The sequence below is a fragment of the Anolis sagrei genome, chromosome 2 (genome assembly GCF_037176765.1).
Source record: "Anolis sagrei isolate rAnoSag1 chromosome 2, rAnoSag1.mat, whole genome shotgun sequence".
Classification (NCBI taxonomy): Eukaryota; Metazoa; Chordata; class Lepidosauria; order Squamata; family Dactyloidae; genus Anolis; species Anolis sagrei.
Window position 1 is genome coordinate 70,819,700 of NC_090022.1, and position 18,654 is coordinate 70,838,353.

The 18,654-nt window shown below is 39.8% G+C and overlaps 1 protein-coding gene across 2 annotated transcripts in view; it reads left to right on the forward strand.

The window, feature by feature from the left end:
• The first annotated feature begins 863 nt into the window (after positions 1-863).
• The window catches only part of LOC132769152 (semaphorin-3D-like), a 53,136-nt gene continuing 35,345 nt past the window's right edge, over positions 864-18,654 (forward strand). The window contains exon 1 of one of the 2 annotated variants that reach the window (XM_060765814.2): positions 864-1,050. The gene's annotated coding sequence lies outside the window, so the exon portion shown is untranslated. Of the gene's footprint in view, positions 1,051-8,605; positions 8,751-18,654 lie in introns of those variants that run through there. The other variant, XM_067463613.1, reaches the window with a different exon arrangement.

Genomic DNA, 18,654 nt, shown 5'->3' on the forward strand with positions numbered 1-18,654 from the left:
ATATATATATATATATATATATATATATATATCATACTTCACCTTTTAGGTTGTCACCTGATATTGCATGCCTTACAAAAACCACTGATACCAATTAAAGCATCAGTGAGTTGCTTGGCAAGTTCAAGTTAATATACCAAATTGCCTTGGCTCTTGCTCTTCTCTATAATTTTCCCGAAACCTCATAGCTCTTTTTCTTAATCCATGGCTTCCTTTAACTGAATCATTCAACTACTTTGCATCTAGAGTCCCTTAATGCTGAATCTCTTGTTCACGGAGTTGTGTCTTCATCTAGCCACACAAAGGTGTTCCTCTTTTCAGTGTCTGTGTGGAGTTTTAATCATGGAGAGAAAGTTTTTTTCTCTCTAAGGCCCCATCGACACTGTCATATAAAATCCAGATTATCTACTTTGAACTGGATTATATGAGTCTACACTGTCATATAATCCAGTTCAAAGCAGATAATCTAATTGAGTAAGTAAATATGTGGAAATGAAACACCTTCCATATTCAACTCTGAGCTCTTTGATACCCCACTAGTAAACAATAATAATTACCAAGAATGTTCTATTGCAGATCATGTTTTAAGCGTGGTATATAGTTAACAATGTCTCATAGGATAAGCATTTTTATAAATAGATTACTGTGAGCAAGGGTCAGCTTGAAGAATCAGGTCAATCCTCAAAAAAGAAACTGTGTTGAGAAACCTATTTAGAAAAACGACAGTTGGCCACAAGATGTCATCAAAACTCTCTCTATATTTATAACCCAAAGAACTGAGCAGAGGCTGAAAATGAGTTGGAACAGATGGTGTGCTAAACCAACTGCTTCTACTGATTTTTATGAATGGAGGTTGTCTCCAAATGACATCATAGGCTGTTCACTCCTCCTCCTAATTTGGATCCTCTGTGATTTTCAGGTATTTGTGTGCCTGCCTCTTGTACGGTTGACCTTACTGGGTTGGAGACTGCTTTGCAGGGTGGGCAACAGCACGGCATTCAGTGCATAGAATGCATATGGTATATGAACCAACCAGGCAGATCTTGACAGGTAAGTAATATATATAGCAATATGATATTATTTAAATAATTGTGGAATGATTGTCTTGTACTTTTTTTGTTAACTCTTTTATTGTTTTATGAATTAAGAATGATTTTGTCAAAACTGATAAAGAGTTATTTCAAAAAGTCAACAATGTACAAAAGTGCCTGTTTTGAATATTTAATTTGCATTTAATGTGCGTTTATTAACCTTCCAACACTTGTGTGGTAGAAATTAGTAAAACAATTGTATGAGTAGTATTTCATGGCAAAAGTTGTTCACAGTGAAGAAGAGAGTGTGCAAGAGAACAAACTTGAAAATATGGAAGATTGTCTTGTTAGAAAAAATTCCAGTAAACTCTTTAATTAAAATCTGGACTACGATTCTATGTACACTTCTGATCAAATCAGCATAACACTAAACTATCAATGTTGAAATTATCCATATTTTCAGTAAATCTTTCTGTGTTGCCAATGGCTTTCATGGCCGGAATCACTTGGTTGCTGTGAGTTTTCCGGGCTGTATGGCCATGTTCCAGAAGCATTCTTGCCTGACATTTTGCCCACATCTATGGCAGGCATCCTCAGAGGTTGTGAGATCAGTTGGAAACTAGGAAAGTGAGGATTATATATCTGTGAAATGTCCAGGGTGGGAGAAAGAACTCTTGTCTGGTTAAGGCAAATGTGAATGTTGGAATTGACCACCTTGATTAGTATTTAATGGCTTTGCAGCTTCAAAGCCTGGCTGGTTGCTGCCTGAGAGGAATCCTTTGTTGGGATGTGCTAACTGGTCCTAATTGTTTCATTGGAAAGAAAAATGGGTTCCCCTGAAACTATGGAGACCAAAATCCACTGATTATGGTAATGCGAGTGTATCTAAATTAACTCAGTTGTTTCATGTCAGGAATCCTCCTGGGTTTTTTTTGTTTGTTTTTTGGGGGGGGGGGGGTTTGTGTTCCTCTTTATTTACTGTCATGATTGTAGATTTTTATTTTTTATTTTAATTTTTTTATTTTTTTATTTTTTTATTTTAGTTTTTTTAAATACTAGTAGCCAGATTTTGTTCATGTTAATGGTTTCCTCCTTTCTTTTGAAATTGTCCACATGCTTGTGGACTTCAATGGCTTCTCTGTGTAGTCTGACATGGTGGTTGTGAGAGTGGTCCAGCATTTCTGTGTTCTCAAATAAAATGCTGTGTCCAGGTTGGGTCATCAGGTGCTCTGCTATGGCTGACTTCTCTGGTTGAAGTAGTCTGCAGTGCCTTTCATGTTCCTTGATTCGTGTTTGGGTGCTGCATTTGGTGGTCCCTATGTAGACTTGTCCACAGCTTCATGGTATAGGTAGACTCCTGCAGAGGTGAAAGGTTCCCTCTTGTCCTTTGTTGAATGTAACATTTGTTGGATTTTCTTGGTGGGTCTGTAGATAGTTTGTAGGTCTTGTTTCTTCATAAGCTTCCCACTGTGATCAGTGGTTCCCTTGATGTATGGTAAGAACTCTTTTCCTCTTTGTCTTTACTCTTTGGCTTGTGCTTGATCTTGCAGCTCTTCTGATTTTTTGATTTCTGTGTTTTAACATGTCTTAAAGTGTAATTAGGATGTCAACGTAATAGTACAATATTATACATATTTATTGAAAGACAAGTTCTGGTTTGAGTGCGTAGAAGTATGTATACATTTTTTTCAGTTGATCTTAAATAGTATAGAATTTCAAGGAACATCAGACTTTTAGCAAAACCATTAGATCCACTCCTAAGGAAAAAAACTGATTCAGCTAAACATTATAGTATCAAACTACTTAGGCCACCAGGCTAGGAGAAAGGTGAGATATAAATAAAATGATGGCTATAATATTGTTATAAAATCTGGCACACACAAGCAACTATTACATATAATACAAGAGACAGTTTTATTGTTTTAATGCTTGTTGATGTATTGTTTTAATTGTGATTTATATTTAATTGTGGTTTTACTATTGTAATTGTTTATATTGGTATCGTATCGGTGCCCAACGTAAGGCATTGAATCTTGTCATTATTTATGTGTAAACCGCTTTGAGTCCCCCAAGGGGTGAGAAAGGCGGTATATAAATACTGTAAATAAATAAAATTGGACGTGCTGTATATTAAACAAGAACATTTGGGTAGAAGTCAAAGATGCAACCATGTTAATCTAGAACAAGGGTTCTCAAACATTTTCAGCCGCGGAGCTGTTTTTGAAGCAAAAGTTTCTTGTGGAGCCACAAGAAATGTTTATATTATATTATATATAATGTATATATATCAGGCATGGGCCAGGCCAGAGGCAGATGAATGGAGAGTATTTGTGTGAATCTATTCACACAATGCAAAAAAAAAGGAAAGAAAAGAAAAATCAATACAATATTTAAAATGTAGAACAATTTTAACCAATATAAAATTAACAGTATTTCAGTGGAAGGTCATCCAATCCTACCCCCGCCAAGCAAAGCACCCCCTGAGAAGTGAGAGGGAAATAGAGTTTTGGAAGGAAAAAATGGGGATTGGGCAGCGAGGGACGTACCTCAGGAGGGCATTGCTGAGGTACTGTTGTTTCCAGCAGCTCAAAGACTTACTTTCTCTGCATTTCTCAAGAGGAGGAAAGAGGAGGAGGCAGGAAGCACCATGGCACTCCGGAGCCCCTCATTATCACCCATGCAACCCCAAGGGCTTCGTGGAGCACAGTTTGAGAAACCCTGCTCAACAAAGGGACCTTTTAATCTCAACAGTGGAACAAGATCCTTTGGCCAGTACATTTGAAAAAGACATGAGGTTATTGGGCAAGCTTTTGCCTTTGCGGTATGGTACCACTTAGAGACATATGGGTTCCTGGGTTTGAATAGTTTTCCCTTGCCCCAGGGTCCATATGCAAACTGGTTCCTTTCCGTTGTTATCCCCAGATCCCTCTCCTCCTGCTCTTGACTTTGCAAAGAGAGAAGGCAACATATAGCTCTTACTACCCAGAAACCTACAGCTTATTAATAGGACAAAAACAGCTCCCTGGATAATATTCAGTCATCTCTTTCCTACATGGAAGGAAGAGAAATTTAAAGCATATGGAGATCCTTGCTATAGCTGTGCATCCTAGAAAATCCAATGTGGCAGAAAGATTAGAGTGTGGGTTTTGATGTGGTAAATTCAGGTTCCTGCTAAGGGCCAGTTCATACCACATGCAGTTCATTGACTGCAGCGTTAAGCACTAGAAGCATTACAGGGAAAGGTGTGTGTTTCTATGAAACAGCTGAAGATTTGTCACAAGTAGTGAATCAATCATGGTTCCTTAGCTATAACCCTTAAAGGGGGCATAGATCTCTCAGTTAACAATTCAAACATTCAACGGCTGACAAAAAACAAATTCAGATTGACCCTCAGTTGTGAATCTCTGTGGGAAAAAAGAGACAAATCACTATTTTGTAGCATTATCTATCTATCTATCTATCTATAAAAGCTCTATACATAATGAGTACCTTAAAAACAAAAGAACCAATAAACAAAATAACACCAAATTTGGCAACAAAACGTCTCACAACACAAGGAGTGACCATCACTCAAAAAATTATGATTTTGTCATTTGGGAGTTATAGTTGCTGGGATTTATAGTTCACCTAGAATCAAAGAGCATTCTGAACTCCATCAACGATGGAATTGAACCAAACTTGGCCCACAGAACTCCCATGAAAATACTGGAAGGGTTTGTTGGGCATTGACCTTGAGTTTGGGAGTTGTAGTTCACCTACATCCAGAGAGCACTGTGGACTCAAAAAATTATGGATCTGGACCAAACTTGGCACAAGCACTCAATACACCCAAATATGAACACAGATGGAGTTTGGGGAAAATAGACCTTGACATTTGGGAGTTATAGTCACTGGGATTAACAGTTCACCTAAAATTAAAGAGCATTCTAAACCCCACGAATGACAGAATCAGGGCAAACTTCCTAGACAGAACCCCCATGACCAAAAGAAAATATTTAAGACCATCCAGTGCAACTCCCTTCATAAGGCCAAAAAAAGTGTAATCAAAGCTCTCCTGACAAAGAGCCATCCAGCCATAGAGATAGATAGATAGATAGATAGATAGATAGATAGATAGATAGATAGATAGATAGATATGATTCACACAGAGAGAGAGATAGTATCATAGATTTGAAAGGGACCCTTAAAGAAGGACAATGATATGTTGCATGTTCCGGGGGTGGGCAAACCAGACACTCTCCACATCAACACTGACAAAGAAACAGCAAGACATACTGTTTATCCACAAGCATAAAGAAATTACATATATGAGAAACCAACACTTTCTCATTACTTTATTTTACAGATCAACAGACTGGGCCACGTGGCAGGGGACAGCTACTTTACCTCAGAAAATTGTAATGAGACATCAGGATTCTTTGGAGGAAGAGCATACTATATGTGAGGCAAATAAAAGCCTTATGCACCTCCCTAGTTGTCTCAAGGGCTCTGTACCTTCATGATGTTTCTGCTAAGGCATTCTAATGAAAGAGGAGCCAAGATTAGGATTACTTTCCCATCCATTTGTCTTAAAATATAATGGGAAACTCCCAACTAAGCCTATTTTTATTGCTGTTTCTGCTAATGCTTTTCTTAGGAGTCATGGGTTTAAATAACAAAGCTACAACTTTCTGTATATAGAGCTGGGAATTTCTATGATTATAGATATATAAATTGCACTTATCTAAAGCATTTTTGCAGGTTACACTTTTGCTAAGAGAACACGTTTTCCAGACTCAGGCTGCTGGGACAATCAAGAAAATAATTATTTCTGTTCTGCCTCATGTTATTTGCCAGGCCGCTAAGCCATCTGGATGAAATAAACTTTCTCTTGAACTGGTTAAGGGCATTGCTGTCACCATAGAAAGTATCAAACTGTGCAAAAGGATTGGTCTATTAACTGGCATTACTAAAGTTGGTGTAACCTATATATAAATAAGGAAAAGTATGTATGTATGTTAGTTGCTTTGTACCCCAAAAACTCCTACATGGTTTGATGGATCTGGACAAAACATGGCACACATATCCTTCATTATCCAGCTTAAAATAATTGTATGGTTTGAACTACAAAATCCACCCTGTTTTGGGCAGCATAGGAATTGCTACTGGGCTGCAAGTATGTATGTATGCAGCACTCAGGTGCAACAACATGTGGAAAGTATGCCGATAAAAAGGATTAGCTCCTGGAATATGAAAAGGCAACCACATGAGGCAAAACCACAGCCCTGAAGGCCACAGCAGGGACATCCATGCTAGAAAAAGAAGTAAGCAATTTAATGAAAATTTATGTGTACCTGCATCTTGATCTGAGGCTGAAAGAGTGTGACTTCGAATAAAAGACCCGATAAAGGAAGAAAAAGGAAAGTTTGGAAGTATGAAGAAAGGGGAAAAAATGGCTCTTCCACAAAGTCCTATATCTCAGAATATCAAGGAAGAAAATTCCACAATATCTGCTTTGAACTGGGCTATCTGAGTTCACACTCAGATAATGTGGGATTTTCTGCCTTGATATTCTGTGATATAGGGCTATGTAGAAAAGCCCTAAGAAAGAAAAGGGAAAGGACAAAAAAGAGAGGGTAGAAAAAAGGAAGGAAAACAAAGCAAAGAAAAAAAAGAAGGAAGGGAGAAAGGCAGACAGAGGGGATTTGGTAGTTACCACTTGATTTGATAATTTAGTTTGGTAGTTTCAACTTTAGTTTGATAGCTTGGCAATTTTGACTTGTAAATATATTGATGTTTTCGTGGTTATAACTAATTATGGGGAATTAAAAAAAATAAAAACAATTACCCCTGCTGAAACACTACACAACAATTTTATAGATGTTTTAATATCACACTCCCTTATGGTGGTGTCACCTTGTTTGGTCCACACAACCCACATACCTCTAGTGATACCACTGGGTTTATTTAATCATGCAAAGAGCCTGCTATAATAGACTCACCATCACCGCAACTACTGTAGGAATCTTTAGATAGCATTCATTCAAGAATTCTAGAAATCATAGATTTTGGCATGAATTCCTACACCTCCAGGAGGTTGGGTTAGATTTGCCAGTAAGGTTCCTTTCAATGCTATGTTTTGGTGATTCCACAGTCACAGAATGGTACTTGGACTTTACCAGCAGGGTCTCAAGTCACTGAGAGATATTACCATAAGTTTTTTTTTAAGCTGCTGGTGTCAAATGAGATGGTAAGACCAACAAAGCATTGTTACTCCCAAGCATGACAGCTATGACAGTGGTGCCTCCATAATTAAGATTTTAGTGCTGTGTGCATTTATGTAAGAGTAAGACTCAATGAGCACAATGATTTTACTTCCACCAAGTACACTGCACAGGATTATGTGGTTTATTTATTTATTGTGTCAGGATCAAACCAAACAGTTGTATTGCATTAAAAAAAAACCCACAAAGTTTGCAAGCTTGGCATTCTATTAAATGTCCTCTGACCCGTAGCTGGCCTCTGGTGTTGCTATAAGAAAGTCCTCCATTGTGCATGTGGCAGGACTCAGGCTGCATTGCAGTAGGTAGTCTGTGGTTTGCTCTCCTCCACACTCGCATGTTGTGGATTCCACTTTGTAGCCCCATTTCTTAAGGTTGGCTCTGCATCTTGTGGTGCCAGAGCGCAGTCTGTTCAGTGCCTTCTAAGTTGCCCAGTTTTCTGTGTGCCCAGGAGGGAGCCTCTCATTTGATATTAGCCATTGATTGAGGTTCTGGGTTTCCAGAAGCAACCAGAAGGAATATGTGGTAAAGAGATGTAACCTACTCTAGTGAGATCAGTATGAGGCCTACAGTTAGCTGAACCTAAACACTCACTTCGCCATGTTTGGACAATGATGAGACAAGTGTGCACACTGAATTCAAATTATCATGAACAGCACATGCTTTTATTTGTAAAATATTGTTTTAGTTGTGATTGCCCCCTATGGCAAGCAAAGCAATAGTAAATATGGATGTTAGAGTAGGCTGAAAGCTAGGATGAGAGGAAACAAAATGTGGAAAGGTTTCTGTGGGACAGGATTGTATTGGCATTATGCATGCAGTTTAGATCTAAAGAACGTTGTGTGTGGCCTTATATATACTATGGGTCTCTGATGCAGACAAGCATTTTCTGCCTGTCACTGTCATGAGTTTGGAATTCATTGAAAGGGAAGGCTAGAGAGAAAGGCGGTGCAGGATTTGAATACAAAGGATTTTCACCTCAAGGTCATCTGTTCAAATGTGGAGGGTGTCAACATATGCTGGGAGTCATTGTGGCCACTGGCTGTTCAATGACCTCAGAGAAAGAAGTGGGTGGTCCCTGCCACATTCCTAAGAGACCCATTGTCACCATCCATCTTGCCCCATCCTGCCCGCATTAGCAATCTAACTAGAGATGCTGATCCTTGAAAGTTATATTACCTCTTAGAAGTGTCTGTCTGGGAGGATACCCTAATGGGGGGGGGGGAGAGATATAAATAAAAGGGGGACAAATCTTGCTCTCCTGCACCTGTTTCAGGAACCCTGCAGCTGACTTTGTGAGCTCACCATTGAGAGTTAATGCCCAACACTATTTTCAAAATGGAAAACTCCTGAAGATAAAATAAAACAGAGTGGTGTTAAAGAGCACGGTGCCTGTCTGTTGGGAACCTCGAATCCTTGTCCTTTTAGGCTGTAGAAGATAATTGGAGCATTTGGGAACGTAAGTGTTCGATCTGTAGCTTCTTCTGAACTGTAATCTCAGTTCTGAACTCTCTTTCTATAACTTTGTCTCCCTCCCTGGTTTGAAATATGAAGGCTCTACAGTATTTTCCTTTAATCAGAAAGCTCTACCCCTCCCTCAAATGCCCTCTCTCCTACATCCAGCTGTAATTGGAAGAGCAGAGGGCGGGTGGGCGTAGGAGGGCTTGTCAGGGTCCAGGGAAAGCATTTTAATAAGCCCTGAGGGGAGACAGTGCAGGCGATCCTTCTCTGTTATCTGCTTCTTGTCAATTTTTTTAAAAGCTGGAATTGCTCTAAAATTAAGGGCTGTTTTGGAAGCAGTGCTCCTTCGGGTTCTCAGGAACAATTCTCATTTCTTTAGTGCACATTATCCCTATTTGACCTTTGCCATTCCTCAAATGCCTCCTTCCTCAGAGCCCCTCTCTGTCATCTCTGAAAGAGCACAGGATCCATGGGCAATGTCTCGTGATAGTCACTGTTGGCTTTTTTGAACAAGGCTTGCTTCTATGAAGTCTGAAACATGAACCTAGGGGAAGAGTTGGGTAAGAGCCATTGCACTGAGCTCCTTAGGTATTCTGCTTTTCAGATGTGAGCAATTCTAACCAGGAGCCCTTTCATATAGTACTATGATGCCACTTGGATTGGCTTGGCAACATCCTATGGAAGCCTGGGGTTTGTAGTCTGTTGAGGGATCAAAACTCTCTGGCTGAGAATTCTAAACTCCCTTCTTGAAATAACAAATCCTAGGATTCCATAAGATATTGCCATGGCAGTTAAAGTGAAACCAGAACTTGCATTCCTGTAGTGCACTGTTTCTCAACCTGGGGGTCTGGACCCATGGGAAGGGGCACAAGGGGGTGTTAGAGAGGTATCCAAGGACCATCAGAAAACACATAGTCATAGTGGGGGTTCTGTGTGGGAAGTTTGGCACAATTTTATCATTTGTGAGTTTCAGAATCCTCTTTGATGGTAGGTGGACTATAAATCCCAGCAACTACAACTTCCAAATGTCAAGTCTATTTTCCCCAAACTCCACCAGTGTTCACATTTGGGTATATTGAGTATTCATGCCAAACTTGGTCCATATCCATCATTATTTGAGTCCACAGTGCTCTTTGGATGTAGGTGAACTACAACTCTAAAACTCAAGGTCAATGCCCACCAAACCTTTCCAGTATTTTCTGTTGGTTATGGGAGTTCTGTGTGCCAAGTTTGGCTCAATTCCATTGTTGGTGGAGTTCAGAATGCTCTTTGATTATAGCTTAACTATAAATCCCAGCAACCACAACTCCCAAATGATAAAATCAACCCCTTCCCCAACCTCACCAGTATTGAAATTTGGGCGTATTGGGTATTTGTTCTGAATTTGGTCCGGGGAATGAAAATACATCCTGCATTTCAGACACTTACATTACAATTCATAACAGTAGAAAAATTACAGTTATGAAGTAGCAATGAAAATAATTTTATGGGTGAGGGTCACCAAAACATGAGGAAGTACATTAAGGGGCCACGGTATTAGGAAGGTAGAGAACCACTGCTGTGGTGTGAAATGTTCCCTTGAAGTCCAGCCATTGTACTCAGCTCATCTAATATGTAGCTGCTTAAGAGACCCTTCTGCATAACTGTTGTGCTATCCTGAGTTCCTCTCTTGAATTTGGTCATGCCCCAAGAACTGAATCCCCAAGCCATGGAACCAGGAGTGCCCATGGTAGTTGTGCTGACGACTCCCATGCCAATGAAGTGCTAATCCCAATCCAAGTTTTAGTCAGACTGTAAATATTCAATACGATATTCAACGCAAGGGAACTTATTCCCAAAATAAGTTCAGCACCTTGAATAGCTCCTTTAAAGTTTTTAATCCAAAATCTGCAGTGGAGTTACCACTCCACTCCAGTTTTTGGATTAAAAACTTTAAAGGAATTATCAGCTACCATTTGGTGTGTCTGAACTTAAAGCCCAAGAGGTGTTGAATATTCCGTCATGTGTCAGTTTATTCATGGGAATAACCTGATGTCAGTTTCAAATATCCATATGTAGTGGGCCCTTAGCATCCATTGGGGTTTAGTCCCAGCTCTTCTCCCATCCCTACTCTCATGGATAACAAATCCATGTGTGCTCAAGTCCCATTGTGCACTTGTAATAAAACATCCCTAATATAAAATGACAAAGAACTAGGACAAATACCAGAGGGAACCTGGGCATCTATGAAATGGCAGGAACATATAAGCAGAGAACTCAGTATGCAACAAAATCAAGAATTCCTTTTTGGGGTTTTATTTCAAATACTTTTGACCCATTATTTTCTGAATCTGTTGATGCAGAACCCATGGAAAAAGAGGGCCAACTGTATATACTATTTTGTTTTCCATAGACACTCTGGAAAGCCACTGAATACATTGGGAATGAGACACGTGTTTGATTAATTCCCGAACAGAGCTTTATTTTGCATTTGGGATTCACAGTCCCCTCAAACTGTTGGAGGGCTGGATTATAATTTGAAAAAAGCATGAATGAATTCCTATGCGCACTGCACATATCTTATTTATATATCTTACTTGTAGTGCAAAAAAACACTTTAAAACAATACAATAATTAAAATGAAGAACAATTTTAACAAATATAAACTTATTAGTATTTCAGTAGGAAGTGTAGGCCTGCTTTTGGCTGATGAGATAGGATTGTTGTTGTTGTGTGTTTTCAAGTCATTTCAGACTTAGGTTGACCCTGAGCGAGGGCCGGGTAAATGACCTTGGAGGGCCATATCTGGCCCTCAGGCCTTAGTTTGAGGACCCCTGGTTTATAAAGTCTGTTTTTGAACTAAAATCATGAAGAGAAAGATAAATTATTTCAACCTGTTCACACTTATCTAGGAGTCAGTCCCCATTAAGTACAATGTTACTTCTGAGCAAATATGTATAGGTATGATTGCGCTGCACTTATGGTTTCACATGGGATTGCTGTTTCAGACCTCTCTGTCTTGAAAGTGTTTGCAGATGTGCCAAACCCCTTGGAATAGCTTTCCTTCACACAGTAGTTTGGTCTTTCAAATACAGGAACATGGATCATGCATATATTGTGCTGGGTTGCCCTCCCCTGAAGAGGCCCACTCAGTAATCCCTCCCAGGGGCTGTAATTAGAGGAAGAAGCAGCTCAAAGAATCCAGGAGCCAAGATTCGCCATAAATCTTCCTTCTTACTATAAACATCTCCAAGAAGATGTCACTAGGAGCATGGATGAGAAAGAGGCCTGTGTTTGGGGAGAGAACATAGATGATGAGGGGGGTCCTGTTTTGGACTGAAACTTTAATTAAAAAAGAAAGTAACCTCCTGGAAGAAGGATGCAAAATATATTGAGACGTATAATCCACATTTTTAGGGTTGATGGAAGATTTGTGGACTGGAGCACTCCAAACGCTCTTTGTTTAATATCACTATTTGGTGTGCAGCCAGAACCTACAGGTGAAATGCTCACCACAAGATCAGAGCCACCTTACAGTAAATGTTTAAGTGACCAGTATGTAGTGAAAGAATGGATGATTCCACCCAAGGAGTTCTGAGCATAAGAAAAGTCAGCCACTCTTGAATGTACTTGGAATTGCAGTTTACATTCAAGTTAATATATCACTCCACAAAAACCTGTTGGATGATCCTGGGCAGGTTATATACTGTTAGTCTCAGAAAGCCCTGTAACAGGGTACACTTCCAGACAAGCCCTATATCCCGGAATCTGATCCCAGATGTTCTGTTTATCCCTGATTATCTGGCAGTGTGAACCCATATAATCCAGTTTAAAGCAGAAAACCTAGGATCAGATCCTGGGATATAGAGACTGTCCGGAAGGCTCCAGGGTCACCTTAGGATTGTGATAAGTTGGAAATGACTAGAAGGCACACAACAAAAATAACAATTATATTACCCAGTAGTGGTTACCTTTAAAACCAAGATCATTCTATAACACTTGCTCAAAATGAAGGCATATGCTTGTATCATTAAAAGCCACATATTTGACAATTTTGCTCTCATTTGTGTCTTTCTTTGAATCATGGCTTGGAATGACTAATGAGAAGATTCATTAGAGAAGTCAGTAATGTTTGGTAATCTGGAAGGCAGTGGGAAAAGATTAAGATCAAGGAAGCCGCAGCACTGAGGGTGCATCTACACTGTAGTATTAATGCAGTTTGACACGATTTGAACTGCCGTGGCTCTATGCTATAGAATCCTGGGAGTTGTAGTTTGGTGAGGCACCAGCACTGGCAGAGGCTAAAGACTTTGTAAAACTACAGCTCCCAGGATTCCATAGCATAGAGCTATGGCAGTTAAAATGGTGTTGAACTGCATTAATTCTGCCATGTAGATGCACCTGAGTTTGAAAGATCTGAGCAGGACTCTTCATTTCCCTCTGTCTTTGAATAGTATCTTTGCCAGTGTCAGTTTTTGTCCCCAGTGTGATTTGTGGTACGGATCAGGACTATATACCTCTTGCAGTCCATTACAGCTTTATACTTCCATTATTTTATACCACGGGGAACAATGCCTATATCATACCACTTTCAACTTTAGAAGGTCAGAAATGATTGTATCTGTACTCTCCATGAAAGGCACATGTGAAAAAAAGTTCAAGGTGATCAGAAACAAATCCCGACAGAGCTGACAGTGTTTGATAGAACATTGTATTGTTCTATTGTTTTAATTATAGAATAGGATCTAAATATCTGAAGGTACCGGATCCCTTCTGATCTTGGAAGCCATGTAAGGTCAACCCTGGTTCATACTTTGAGGTCACCATAAGTCAGGAGACAATTGAAAGACACACACGCATATCAATCCCTTGCCTAGTTCACTGAAAGTAATATCCATTGATCCACAGAAACACATTGTAGTATTTGACAAAGGGAACAACAAGAAGCTTTCTCAGTTGGAGACATCAAGCACCATCAGGAATTTGAATTGTTGAGGTAAACGTCAAGCCATGTGTTAGACAGGTGAAAAGTGTCAGTTTCATCCCACAGGAAGGAATCCCTATGTAAAAAAGGACAGAGGAATGTAGGCCATTTGAAGGCTGTGTTGCTTTTGATACGTTATTCAATCTGTACTCACATATAACTTTGGTACTTGCATCTTTTGGGATTACCAGTGCTCATATTCATTAAGAGTCACGGTGCAATCCTAAACTGGGTGAGTACTGACATGCACAGATGCCCCTCTGCCCCTCCAGTGAAGTCTGGAAACATGTCCTTGGCAAAAGGGCTTGCTAAACTAATTGTGCCAAGCTTGAAATGTATCACATTTGCATGTACTATCCTCATGATTCCACCCAAGGAATCAAACCTCCACAGATACTCAAGGTTCAGAACTATTTTATTCCAAAAATCAACTACCTTTGAGCACTGCAACCAAATGTAGTCCCCTGTTCAACAGCTCCACAGCCACAGTTCCAACAGAACTGTGAAAGTTTACTACTTGTCCTATGAAGTTTACTCGTGCTAAGTGCCCCCTATGAATTGACTTCAAAGCCCATTCCCTTGAAGAAGCTGATATTGATTTGAAAGGACCATGATTCATTCCATTGTACAATACACTGTCAACACCCATGAGGATTCGTAGATGCCACAAAAATGTAGTTTCTGGAGAGTTACTATTAAAATAGATCTAACTAATACATATATCTATTTATTTCTGTCAATGAGCAGCAATAAAAGAAGCAAAGTATAGAATCATAGAATAATAGAGTTGGAAGAGACCATCTAATCCAACCCCCTGCCATGCAGGAAAATCACAAAGTACCCCTGATGGATGGCCATCAGCATCTGTTTAAAAGTTTCCAAGGAAAGAGCCTCCACCACACTCCTGGGCAGAGATTTCCACTGCTGAACAGCTCTTGCAGTCATGAAGTTCTTCCTAATGTTCAGGTGGAATCTCCTTTCCTGTCATTTGAACCCATCGTCCTAGTCCTAGCTTCCAGGGCAGCAGAAAATAAACCCTCTCCCTCCTCCCTATGACCTCCCCTCACATATTTATACAGGGCCATCATGTCTCCTCTCAGCTTTCTCTTCTGCAAGCTAAACATACCCAATTCTTTTCAATGATCCTCATAGGGCATGGTCTCCAGACCTCTGATCATTTAGTCGCCCTGCTCTGGACACCTTCCAGCTTGTCAATATCTCTTTTGAACTATGGTGCCCAGAATTTGACACAGTATTTCAGGTGAGGTCAAAGATAAATGTAAGATAAATGAAACATAAAATGAGACATTGAAATAAAAATATTTGAATTTTAATTATGAGATGTTATTTAAATATAGAAGTTAAAAACAATGTTGAATGTTTATATTGCAAAGATAAAACTAACAAGACTAAGACAGCATTCTGTGCTGACAAGATATTGTTGCTGCACAAAAACAAGCTTTCTTAGCGGTAATCTCGGAAACTGGTCAGCCAAAAGAAAACAACAAAAACAGTAGTACAACCCTTTCCCACATGTTTCTTTAATTATATTTTTTTTATAAATTAGACACCAACCATTTATTAATAACTGAAGGAGAAGTGCATACTGATTCAAACTTAGTCAATGTCCTTGGGAGAAATTGAGAGAGAGAGAAAGGGAGAGAGGAGGACCCCAAGGGCATTGACTAGTGTGTATGGACTGAATTTGATATATAGTGCAAAGTGTGTGTATATATGTGGGTGGGTGTAGTGTAAAGGATTAAATTTGAACTTTGTGCAACCATCCTACTTCAGAGTCAAAAAAGCTGTGCCAAAATTTGTTGTAGTTAAAATTGTTTGCCCAATAAAAATAGATCTGTAATCATATCTATTTTTTCTCTTTCCATTGTTTATATTGCTTGTATATGTAACTAAGGAACCTAGCCTGGCCTGATTCACTTCCCCCAAAGCATGATGAAAGCATTATTCACCCATGCTCCAATCACCAGCAGAATGGACCTCCTCCTCTTTATGCAGCTGATGCCTGGTAAACTGGGAAAAGGTGCAGTTATGATTCTGGCACTAGTACCCCAATTGTGACTTAGTAGTGATTGTGAATATGGAATAGTTATCTAGCCCATGAGGCAATGTGTCATGGACTTCTGCTTCCTGCTCCTCTCGCCCATCATGCTTGTCATTCCCCTTGGCAAGCACAGCCACTACTTATTATGGAGCGCAAAACTCCAAGGATAGTAGAGTAAGATGAGAAAGAGGCAGGCAATTCAATAGCAAAAATGTTATCTCCCCATGATTGTTTCCTGGAAAATGTCCTCAAAATTACAGTAGGTTTTGTTAGCAAAATGTACTTTACATTCTGGTTTGATTTTTCCTGGAAAATGTAATATAATTAATATTAAACCTTATGTTCCAATCCCTGAGTCTTACACAGAGCAGCATCATTCACCCATGTGCTTTTACATATGCATTTATCCATTTGATAAATGTGCAGTCATGTTCTAAATGCAAAAGCATGTCAAGGTTTCTACTATGTAGAACATGTATTGTGGTTGTTAACATTCCATGAAGTCAGCTTTGATTTGTGGCGACTCTGTGAATGGAAGACCTCAAAAAGCTCAGTTCATCAACAGACCCACTCACATCTTGCAAAATCAAGATTTTTTTTTTGTCATGTCAGGAACGACTTGAGAAACTGCAAGTCGCCTCTGGTGTGAGAGAATTGGCCATGTGCAAGGACATTGCCCAGGGGACACCCGGATGATCTGATGTTTTTATCATCCTTCTGGGAGGTTTCTCTCATATCCCCGAATGAGGAGCTGATAGGGGGAGCTCATCCGCCTCTCCCCGGATTCGAACCTATAACCTGTTGGTCTTCAGTCCTGCCACCACAGGGGTTTAACCCACTGTGCCACCGGGGGCTCCAGAAAATCAAGATTGTGACCCTTTATTGAGTCAACCCACCTGTGGTGTGGCCTTACTTGCTCGTGATATGTCCAAAGTATGATAGCTTCATCTTCAAAATATGATATCTTCATCTTGGCTTCTAGTGAGACTTGTTAAAGTGTGGCCTGCTTGTACAGAGCATGAAGAGGAGAAAGTGTGTAAGCACAATGGAGTACATTGGAGAAATAGGGACATATGGAGGCATGTAGAGTAGTGAAGAACAGAGAAGTAACAGAGCGAGTCACATCAGAGGTCATGGAGGGCAAAAAAAAGGAGATCAGGAGAGGGAAAAGACAAAACAGAGAGGTTAGACAAAAAGACATGTGGAGTGAGAGGGAAAGTGAGAGGTAAGAGGAAGAAGGCACAGGATACCAGAAAACCAGTGTTAAGGATTTGCACTATTCAGTTATAGATGTTTGGTGCCACTTCAAACATGTCCCCATTCGAAGGAATTCTGAACTTGTAATTTAAGAGTATTATCTATAAAGCCCTATACGGTTCCAGCCCAGCTTACTTGTCCGAACGTATCTCCCTCTATGTTCCACCTCGTAGCCTAAGATCGTCTGGGGAGGCCCTGCTCTCGGTCCTACCAGCTACACAAACACATTTGGCGGGGATGAGGCACAGGGCCTCTCAGTCGTGACACCCCCCCTCCTCCCGTCTGTGGAACTCGCTTCCCAGTGAGATTAGGTCAGCTTCATCCCTCCTTTCTTTTAGGAAAAAACTGAAATCATGGTTCTGGGACCAGGCCTTTGGACAGAAGGCATGACAGCACTCTGGAGGTTGAACTGGACAGGATATGGCTGATAATTATGTTTAAATTGTTTTTAACTTACTCTTTTATTTACTGTTTCAAATTGTTGTTATATCTGTTATAATTGTTTTGTACGTTGTGCCACTGAATTGTTGCCTGTGTAAGCCGCTCTGAATCCCCCCACTTGGGGGTTGAGAAAGGCAGGGTAGAAATGTTGGAAATAAATAATAAATACTTAGCATTGTCTGCTGAAAAGATGTCCTGTACTGAGCTACAATTCCCAAGGTACCTTGCATGCCTTATTGTGTTTTAAATGTTTGCTTTGGGAATTTTACTTCAGGGTAACAGACCAGACCTGCCTTGAGTGGGTTGGTAAAAGATTCCAAGTGCTTCATCAAATCATAGAATGATACTTAAAGTGGCATCAAACTGCAATGGTGCTGTGATGTAGACACACTGTAGGAGATACGTTGACAATAGAATTAGTGATGGTGAGAATGAATTTAATGAAGGTTTTCACTGTGAATGTGTGTGTTTTTTAAAAAAATCTGAGAATTCTTCTTGTGGAGTATTGTTCGTGGAAATGGGGCTGTACAAATTTCCTTGATTGGAGAGATGAGTAGGATGAGTCTGGCTTATGGTTTATCATTCTAGATAAAAGTTTAGATATCCTTCTTATTTCCTGGATGTGTGTGTGTGTTTCTTTTTAACTCCACTCATTCATTTTCAGTGCCTGGGAGGACAAGAATTGGGTGTTTTGTTTTTCGTTTCTTTCCGAATGTATCCAGCTGCTTCCTTCTCCCTTGGAAGGGGCGAGGGAGGCTAGGGATGGGATTTTTCACTCACATTCTAATTGTTTTTTTGGTGTAGCAACGTAATGTAAACTTATTCCCCTTTCCAATATACACATTCGTTTTTAAAAACTTTTTAGTGTAAATGTAACAACCAGCTCTCCACATCCCTTGTCATGATTTATACTGAACAGAACTGTCAGGATTTATAATACAAAACATTGAACAGTCACAAAATGGAAAAGAACATTAATGAGGCATCTGTTCAGGTTGAGGATTCCAATCCTAAATCTTTTCAGACCAAAACACACCTATTTACAGTAATATAGTTATAATAACATTGTGCTGCAAAAGCTGTGCTCAACTCCAAGACAACTGCTCCCAGGGACAGAGAAACAGAAGTTATGGCTGAATCCTTAGTTCATTCCCTGGTAGTAAGCAGGTGGGAGACAGC